This window comes from Corvus cornix, chromosome 8, assembly GCF_000738735.6.
Source record: "Corvus cornix cornix isolate S_Up_H32 chromosome 8, ASM73873v5, whole genome shotgun sequence".
Lineage (NCBI taxonomy): Eukaryota > Metazoa > Chordata > Aves > Passeriformes > Corvidae > Corvus > Corvus cornix.
Window position 1 is genome coordinate 15766444 of NC_046338.1, and position 10522 is coordinate 15776965.

General features: G+C 40.0%; 1 long non-coding RNA gene across 1 annotated transcript; it reads left to right on the top strand.

Moving 5' to 3' along the window:
* Positions 1–4449: 4449 nt before the first annotated feature.
* On the top strand, positions 4450–6092 carry LOC109145889. The gene is made up of 2 exons (XR_002047567.2): positions 4450–5240; positions 5638–6092. It is a non-coding gene; the product is annotated as an uncharacterized LOC109145889 (long non-coding RNA).
* The last annotated feature ends 4430 nt before the right edge of the window (positions 6093–10522 follow it).

Genomic DNA, 10522 nt, shown 5'->3' on the forward strand with positions numbered 1-10522 from the left:
CGCAGCGACGGGGCTGAACCAAGGCTTAGAAATGTCTCCCCGATACCAAGTTGTGGTGGGTTTTGGGGGTTTTTTTGGGCCAGAAGTTGAATTACGATTTTTTTTCTCATCTTTTCGTGCTCGACGACATCTTGGTATGGAGTTACATACATGTACGTAGCATCTCCCAAGTATCATAGAACTTGGCGCTCTGTTGGGGTAGACTGGGCCAGCTGGTTGCCTTCTTTGGGCTTTGGTCTTTCTGGAGGGAATAAAGTGTCAAAATCGTAAACCATTATCTCATGCCTAAGTTAACCACTTATCAGGAAAAGAGTGAGATTTTCCAGATCTCTTGAAGTATTCCATAAACTCACAGAATCTGCCTTTTAAAGGTTCCCCTTAACAATCAGAACAGAGACTTACTCCATTTGTAAATGAAAAAGTTCCCTTTAATCAACTCCTCATCATCACTAAATTTGATTATTCAGTTAGAAATATGTATATATATTTGAAATGTCTTTGCAGCCTACGTTTCCTGCTATTATAAATCTTCACTAAACTGGTTTGCCTTAATAGGAACACCATTGTACAGATTGTTTACATCATTGTACATCATTGTTTAAGAGAAAGACTGTACAATTAATTTTGTATGCTAAGTTCCATTGTGATTCTGCAGAGCTGAAAGAACCCACAAATCAGATATTATAAGGGCCTGGCATGACATTGTGTCAAATTCATTTCTTGTTCAAAAATGTTCAATAATACAGATAAATATTTTTTAAACAACTGTACAAGCCAATGAGAAAACACTTTCTATAGCAAGTCTTCATTGTTTCCTTTTAATGTGGATACTAGAAGGATCTCTGATGTGTCAGTAAGAATCACAAAGAAAAGGATTATAGGCAGAATGCAGATCTGAAATGGTATAGATACACTATTTGCATATTATTACCATATGTATTGTGCTATGTATATAATCATTGTGTATATTCATAGAAAATGAAAGAGTAAGAGCTGATTGAAGAGAACCAATTTCATAGAACAAACTAGAACACTCTGCTTGGATGTAGAAATACTCTGCCAAAGCCAGAACAAAACAGCAAAATTAAGAAACAAGTCCCAGCAATTATTTTAGATATTAAATAAGACACACAAAGAATTTAACACTTTCTTCATTTTTTCTGTAATGCTTTCTGAGAATTCTTGTCTCAAAATGCAGTCCTCTGGCAGAGAGGACCTCTGCAAGCATGCGCTGGAGAGCAGCATATCCCAACCTCTGCTGTGTCATGACAAGCTTCAAAAAGGGGAAAAAAGAAATTTTAGCCTACTACTGGCCTTTTGTTCCATTGATGCACATATTTTTCACAGACTTGTGTACAAAGCAGATGTCATGGGGTAATCCATGCACTGTGATATTTCCCGGGCTTCGGCACCACCCTTCTACTCTCGGCCCGTGATACAGATAGCTGAAGGGATGTTGGTAAAGTACTCCTGATTCATCCTCAGATGATGAAACAAGCACTGTTTGAGTTCTTACCCTAAGAGATGCTCAGTGTTTACCAGATCAGCAGACACAGTCAAGAATACAGGAGGTTTTGAATATTGTCTGCTCTAGCTAGCACTGACATTTCCTCTCTTGGAAGACTGTGACTCCTCTTGGTGAAACAATCTTTTGAGCATGTGAGTTAATAGGATCCATGCAGCTTGACTAATGTGGCAAAGACAGTAGTGTCTGTTCTTTTAGTTACAATTCTGTAGCATCTGGAGCAACAGTTTTGGTCTAAATTTCAACTGAAGTAATATGAAAAACATATAAGAGGTCCAACTTTTGCAACAATCAAAGTCTGCTGTAGTGAACAGCTATGAAAATTGTAGTTGCTACCTATGCGCAGTAGCAATTTTTTCAAATTCTTCCCCCAAAATTACTTTTATTTTTTTTTAATGTAATGGTATTTTGTGCTTTAAGCAGGAAATCCTCACTTTGCATATCAGTCAGAAGGTCTTGAAGGAGGCCTGTCTCATCAGTGTTAGAGAAACTGAGTAAGCAGTCCAGCCTTCCTACACTTTGAGCAGTGTGAAGGTCCAAAACTTACGTTTCAAAGATCACTAACTTAAAAGAATTTTACAAGTTCTGGCACAGCAGGGAAAACAGGAACATTGAGCCTAATGATTAAATACACTGTCTTATGAATGCAGCATTTGACAGTTTGCATAAAATTAAATTGTTCCTGAAACCCAGGGCTCAGCTAAAGTAATAAATTTAGGTGTGGTGAGGTATTTGCTTTTTTAGATTTATCTTTCATACATTAAAATAATATCTATTTCTGTATTTTAAAAGTAACTTTGCCATCACCCAGATTGAATTTATCTGACCTTTTTTAAGCACCCCACGTATCTCATACTGAGGTTCAGTTTAGAAGCATCTCGCTCATTTTGTAACTGCTTAATAACACCTCCTCAATTTTTGATAAAAGTCTACCATGGCAGCTTAACACATTCTCATTCATTAGAAGTAAGAATTAGTGCATTTTTAGTCTAATTTCTTTTCATATAATCCAGCTACATTTTTTTTTTTTTAATAGGAAAGGAGGTCAGGAGTTTCTACACTTCAAAACTCATTAGTGAGGCAGTTCAATTGAAGAGGAGAAAATTACTTGGCAGAATTTGGGTGCCCAAGCACGCTATTAACAGTCCATAAAAAATCAGCTGACTTCAGCTGTGTTTTATCCATCAGAATTTTCTACCCTAGCTGCAGTAGATAAGACTCTAATAAACCTGTATCCTGGTCAAATCAAAGTAGAGATGAAAAACATAAAATTTAAATCAGCTTTTCCTTGACATATAGCCAATACTTTCCAAAGTGGTATTATACAAGTCAAAAAAAATAAAACCTTATATGTGACAGTTCCAAAAGGCAGGTATGTGTTGTAATTTCCTTTTTATATGAATTTAAGGCCCTAAAGATTTTTTTTTTTTTGTCAACAAGAAAAGACATTAAATTATTGATGGGACATACAAGTCTTTGTCACAGACTTGTTTACTAACAAGAAATGGACAAAAGCCTGTTTTTCTCATCACAAAATCTGCTGGACAGCAGATGAGAGAATCTCTTTCCTCACAATTCCTGTTCCTAGTATCTTCCTCTATTCCTTTCTCTCTCAGAACTGCACAGCTCTGCTTTTCAAGTCCTGCTTTTCAAACAAAAGCACAGAAAGACATGCTGGTGTCTTGCAGAGTTCAGTGTCCTGTACTCATGCCTATGCAGTAGGTTAGGCAGGACACCCACACACCACTCAGCTATAGATAATTTGGAGTCTCTCAGGTGGGAGGGACCATCCTTACCCCTAGCCCATGGCCATGCTGTCACTTCACAGTCTACCATGTTGTGGCTGTAAGACCTGCTCAAGAAAGAGTCTGAATCTTGTCTTTTGCAAATCTTTATTGAAGAAGTGTTCTGAGGAATTAGTGTGCCATCTTAAAAAGAATGCTGATAATACACATGAAGAAGTACAGCCCAAATATCTCACAAGCCCAGCTTTATTCCTAAAGGCTGAGTCCTGCCAGCATCTGGATCGGGGAAGGGGATGTGACTCTCTGCTCCCGCACTGTGTGACTAACACTGGATTGCATAAGGGAAGTCTAGGAAGCTGGAAATACTTCAGTGAGAATTTCCTATATTACTCAGAGTATGGAGCATTAAACAAATGCATAGGACTTTTCAGTCATGTGGGGTGAGCTGTATGACTCGTGTCTGACTACATTGTTTTGTGATTAAACATTCCAAATGTGTGCCAAGGAACTCCACATAACAGGCTGTGCTGTAAGCATTTATTTTGATTCTCATTCAAAAATAATGAGTTTTTCTTTTCTTTCCTGGTAGGCTGCACTGTTACAATTTGCTTATCAGATAGTAGTTACTGTATAAGCTTGGCACTGTTTTAAAAAAGGCATCACGGCCAATTAATGTGATCCTGGAATTCAAATTATACTGCTTTATTGCCTCTAAAGATCTAATCTTAGAAGGTGTTGAGAGGACTCCAATTTTAAATGACCTCATACATTTTTAATGAAAGTATGAGAAAGAAAATTGAATGCAACTGCAGAGTGAAGCAGGTGTTGGAAAGCTCTAGCATTTCTTAGCAGTATCCATAAACAAATTAATATTAATTTATTTGGACTTTTTTTGTACCACCAATCTGATCTTAAATTGTGTCTATGTATCTTTGACTTCTTTATAAAATTAAATATTTTTATGTTGTGTGGGTTTGTGGAAAAAATTAGCGTTTTTCTTCTTGTAGAATCATGGTATTAGTAATAGTGAAAGAGGGTATGACAATGGAAGTCTTTTCTGACAGATTCCAGAGGTACCTTCTTTGTATTTGAATTAAGGTAAAGATACTTTGGTATAACAGACCTTCTTGTCTTATTTTTTCCATGTTCTTTAGAAAAAAGAAAGCAAGTTTCTGTTAAGATCTAGCAGAGACAATTTTTTTCTTATGGGTTCCTCAAGTTACCAGAAAGTGATTCTGTGAAATTTTTTCTGCAGGGGCTACAAATAGTAAAGAACTGATGTGTACACTTCTGGAGGGATATGGGGAATAATTTGTTCAGATAAATCACTGACCAACCTCAAAATACACATTCAGAAAGAAGACTGAAGGGAATGAGGAAAAGATCCAGATTGAAAGTGTGCTGTAAGACAAATAATTTTCCTTTGGTCTTTCGATCTAACAGCTTCCCTGAGGATCCGAGTCTGCAAGGTGCACAGCAGATGATTTTTTGTAAGAGCAAGTTAAATGGGAAAGAGCTTATACTGGTTGATCCCAAAGTGGGTGTTTCAAAATGATGCAGAGATAAACCCTGTAACCAAAAGTGTTTAACTGATCCAGTTAGTCTGGGTAGCCCCAAAGGGGGGAGCAACATCACACACAAACCAGGCTGCAGTTCTGAGGGAGCAGCAACTTCTGGTGAAAAATTAGCTGGGGACTATAATCAGCAACAGGAGAAAATTTGAAGGGAGTAACCCTCTTGAGCTGTCCCAGTTGAAATCATGGCTGCATGTGTGAGGCCTAACAAGTAAAGGAGCAGTGGTGACATAAAACAACACAGTAAGGAATTCCCTACTGGAGGACTTCTCATTTCTAGCAAGCATGAAGTTGTCCCCAGACAAGTGCTGAATTCAAGAAAATCAAGACTTTACAAGAGTGCTGAGGAAACAGAAGCTGGCATTAATGAAATATTTACTTGCACCCCTGTGCAAGGTGAGTGCAATGTAAAAAATAAGATAGCATAAGTGAAAGAGACCTAGGACAGTTGAGAGAAACCAGGATCTGCATAAGAATACACTGAACTGTATTTCCTGTGTTTTCTGCAGAAAATTATGTGATGTAGTGTTTCAAGTGCTATATTCTTAATTGCTTATTTTTATTACTTGTACTTGCAATACTAGAATTGTACAGTGGAGTCAAGGCATTTGTGAACAATAGGAGTGAATGGTATTTGAATCCCAAAGCACTAATTTTTTTTTAATTATTATTTGTTAGTAGCATTCTAGCAGACACACAGCAATTATTAGTAATGCACTATTAAGTGTCAAATGTGAGTTGATAATGCCTGTAGGGCTACTAGAGCCAACAAACATTTATTTTGTGTTCAAAGGTCTTGGAAGACAAATACTCATCTTATGCCGTCTACTTGGAGTCCACCTTAGAAGTTCCTTGGAAAGTCTCAGACAGAGACTTTACAATTAATCAACAAGATGCAAGGATCACCAGGAGGCAAGAATGCAATACCATCAACATGACACAGAGAATCCCATTCTTCAGCATTAAAAAACAAGGCAATGACTGGAAAACATCCTGCTTAGGAAAACATTGCTAATGCCACCTTATGCTGTTGGGTTTGCTTTTTTGTTTCCTTTCCCTATTGTTGTTGCTCAGGGTGCCTCCTTAATCCTGACATTCTGGTTTCTTTATTCAAGCCTTTTATTTCCTCTCCAGACTCTTTGAAAACACTTTTTTTCAGGTGAAATATTTCTCATATGATATTTTCTAACTAGAACTTCTGTGTACTTAGCACAGGCTTTGTTTTGAACACAGATCAAGAACCACCTAGCTGTTTCGTGTTTTATATGGTGGCTCATTCCAATTAACCTCAGTATGGCTTTCAGCACTCTTACCTGTTCTACCTTTCAACACTGAGTACCACCTTGATCCAATCTTTTGACTTTTCTTCTGTGGAACAGAAAAAGTCTCTGTCTCTCTGTCTGCCTTTTCAAAGTAAATTTCACTGACATGGAATATTGTTTTAGAATTATATCTGTATTTTCTAGTACCCTTCTTCCATCTTCAGCTTATTCATTTTCTTCCTGTGTTTTGAAGTCCACCAAAAGCCTTCATTCAGCAGAGTATGTGAACAGAATCTTCGTTCAGCAAAATGCTTAATTATGTTTTTCAGTGGTGTTTTTACAAATTAGTAAGGAGCACGTGTAGTACTGCACTGGGACCAGTTACTGTCCTCCTGAGGGGCAAGAATTAAGCACAGTCTTACTCATGTGTCTCTGCAGTTCTCTCTCCCCTTCCTCTTAACATTCACCCTCAGCTGAGGACAATGTTCCAACCACTGAATGACTTGAAGGCAAAAGCTGTGTCTGAATATGGTAGTTACCATCAAGCCCCCTGTAAAATGTCATACTCTGGTTATTGCTAGCAGTTTGGAACAGATGTCCAGGTAGGAAGTGTAGTACTCAATTAAAATTCACTGTAGCATCATCCTAGTTTTCATTAGAGTCATAAGAGGTGCGGGCAATTCTTCTTAAAAAAAACCTGTTCTTTTTACTTTCTGTGGGGCCGTATATATTTACACTCTATTGAGAAAGTAATGGCTGCTGATCTGGGTAAAAGGTGCTTTGAAATATTGTTCTAATTTCATCTGACATAAAGCTGTCAGGGTTTTGGAGTGCATATGGAAGGTCAGACCCTGGGACTCCCAACTTTCACATTATCTATGACTCTGAGATACTCCTGTCTTGAGAAGAAAGTATATTGATATTTCTGTCCAGTTGATACTGGATTAAACTTTTATGAGTATCCTATTCATCTAATGAATTAGTATGAGCTTTGCTAGTTTCGTACTGTCCCGCGCAGTCTGGGAGGGGCAGGGGTCTTGCGGAGCGAGAGGCGCAGGGTGTGTGCAGGTCCCTCCATGCAGGCAGAGCTGTGACTGCGCACAGATCCGGCAGAGGGAAGTGTTGTTCTAAAATACCCGACCCTGCAGGGAGCCTTTATTGGTCACTGCGAGCCACGTTATTGCACCAGGAAATCAATGATCTAGAGCGTATGGAACATGTGATTTATAAATTCTCAGTAGAAGACAAAGAAGCTTTAGCAAATTCCAGAAAGAGCAAGTGAGATGATAATCAGGATGTGCCAGGGAATGAAATTAAATTATATTAATAACTATGAGTCTTACATGGTTTTTATTCTCTTTAGGAGAATAAATGGTAGTATGGAGTTTTAGGAGTTAAAGAGTTGTGATCTGCTTGTTCATGCTTCACCTAACTATGAAGCTGTAGCCTTTCATATCAAAAGACAGGATCTTGAGAATCAGATAGTCAGAAATGCATTTGGTGATCACAAGGCAAGTTGTCATAGGGTGCTCTATCACAGAACTGGCTCAGCTTCAGATACTGCTGCCAGTGTGATTGCCGATCAACATGCTGCTGCTTCTGCAACTCCAAGCACTGTTGGAGGGTTAAAAGACAAGTGTAATATCATTTCTGTAATATTAAAGAGAATTTTCAATAGAAAATATTTCCAAGTGAAATGTTGACTGTATTACCCTTTTAAATATACAGCACTTTGCTATATAGCTTTCCCTTTCTTACTTCATGAGATTTCCCAAAACTGTACCAGTGAAGGGGTTGAAGCAGATGCTCTGGATACCAAATAGTCACACTGAGCATAACATTTGAAATCATTATTTTTATGTGCATATTCAAAGTTGTGTTTGTGACATCTAAATACCAAGTTTAAAAAGATCAGGGGATGGCATGATGTGTGAAAGGAAGCTCAACTTTCACAGTATTGTCAAGCTGTTGTTTTTCAGTATCTTAAAAATGGCTGTCACAAACAACTAGAGTGTTGGAGCTTGAAGAACGTTTTCCAGATAATGTTGCTTGGAAAAGACTGAAAGAAATTAATCCTGAAATAATTGTCACTAAGCTAACCTTAATGATGAACTTGATCTGCTAAGTATACAGTCAGGAGCTGCACTGCTAAAACAGTGCTGGTTTTGAGTAAGAGCTTAACAAAATATTTCATTTGCTCAGATACGATTGCTCAGAGATTGGTGCGGTGTGACTGCTGGGTTGAGTCCTCCCCTTGTGCTTCCCCAGGAGCTACTCAGTATCAGAATAAAGAATTAAACCTAGATAATTGTGTTGCAATCTTCTGCTCAAGCAATTATGAACTGTATGAACATCAACCTCTGTGTTCTGACTTAATTCAATACTTTGATTTTTAGCACAAATAGTTCTTGGTTTTATAATTTAGTCAAACATTAATTTGTCTTCCTAGCATATTGCTGACCAAAAGAAAATGTGTCAGGTCCTGGAGACAGACTTTTCATTTTTGAGTTAGTAGAAAGCAAGATTATGAGATATACTTTTATTTATTTTGCTCACGGACAGGGGAAATAGTCCCAGTAAAACAGATTAAATAATTCCTCAGGGAAACCCTAATAGAGCAGAGAATTTGTCTTGATGATACAGCCAGCTAAGGAGGCGGCAGGTCACGAGACGAAAGGGAATTCATCTCCTGGGAAGCGGCTGGCCTGCTCTCTGCTGTTTACCAAACCTCACCAATGACTCTTGGAGCAGAAATTGCAGACAATGCCACAATGTTGACATCTTTGTGCTGTCAATAGCTGCTTCTCTGAGGTTAGATTACTATCAACGTACATCACCCTAAGTAGAAACTATCAGCCTAAAGCAAATTTTCTGCTAGGCTACCACCATGACTGCAAACTAGAAGAACAAATGGTGTTTGTTTTTTTTTTTCAACACACGTTTGCATTGGTATTTCTACATGTTTGGATTAAAAAGTGAGGTTCCCTTTTGCTTTAATTACTTTCACTTTTGGCTCCAGTGCAATGCTTGTGCTTCCTCAAAAGTATGATATATTTTAATGTCTCTTTTAAATTGAAACTAATACTAGTAGCTAAATGTGTACTGAATACACATATGAAAATTGTGAATACAATTTGAAAATTGTTAACTTTTGCAAAATTTACTGACTGTGCTGTTTAAAATGAAGGTGGTTTTGTACAGCTGTGAAGAAAAGGATTCTTGTGTTTTATGGAGGAAAAGCGATATTTTGAAAATAGTCCCTTTTCCTGCAAAATTGGTGACTGGACAAAGAATAACCATTACCATAACAGTGCGAGTGTAAGGAGTGCAATTATACCGTAAATAGAGTTTATACTAGATCCTTGCAATGGAATTACTAATAATGAAAATATGTCAGGACAATTACTTGAATAGGTTGAGCTGTTTGCACGACTAAGAAGAGGGAGACAGAGCCCATTTGTCCCAGTTCTTTGCAGAAGTCTAGGTAGGAATCAAAATTTTCCTTCAGGCTTTCATGCCTTTACCCAGCAGAACCGGCCTCTTCAGACATCTGGAGGAGGGAGTTGCGCTGTCCACTGGATAAAGAGGGGGTGAAGTAGGAAAGTCAAATGAATCAATGATTAAGTTTTTTTACAACACTGTTTTTATTTGTGAACTTTATTATATCTGTATCAGGTTTTCAGTGGAATTGAAGAGCCATAGAAGAGTTTTGCCGCACAGAATTTTGCCTGTTTCTGTCAGAAAGGGTGGTGGGCTTTGGGTGTCCCTGGCCCCGGAAGGAGACCCCCGTTGCTGCAGGACATTCTCAGCGGCTGTGCCGAGTCTGGGGCGCAGCGGGGCGGGAGCTCATCCCGAATGCACCCGCGCGGTACCGCTCCCCAGCATCCCCAGCCCCGCTCCTTCCGCTCGGACCCAGCGGGCGTTGGGGCCACTCCGGGACCCGCACCCCGTCCCACCGAAACCTGCGGTGGGGTTTAAGTTGCCTTTCGCAAGTGTCACCTTCTCTATTTTTATTTTCTAGCAGCCAGCATTAATGGCTTTCTCACTTCCTCCACCTCCTCCAACGGCTCGGGTTATTTAAACGCCGGCACCCGAGGGGGGGGGTGGGGGGGGGAGGTTGCTGCCTGTGAGCCGGCACGGCCGCGGCGCCGTACCGAGGAGCTCTGAGGTGGACGGGCACGGCTGCAGTGCCGGGAGCTGTCCGGAGGGCCGGTGGGGCGGCTCCGCAGGTGAGCAGAGGGGCTGGGCCGGAGCCGGGCGCGGCGCTTTTGTCCGCCGCAGCTCCCCCGCCCCCGGCCCGTCAGCGGCGCCGCCTGCCTCGCCCCATTGGCTGCGCGGGCGGTAACGTGACACCGGCGGCCAGCGGGGCCCGCCCCAGACGCGCCGGTTGGAGCCGGTGCCTCGCGCTGCGCCGCC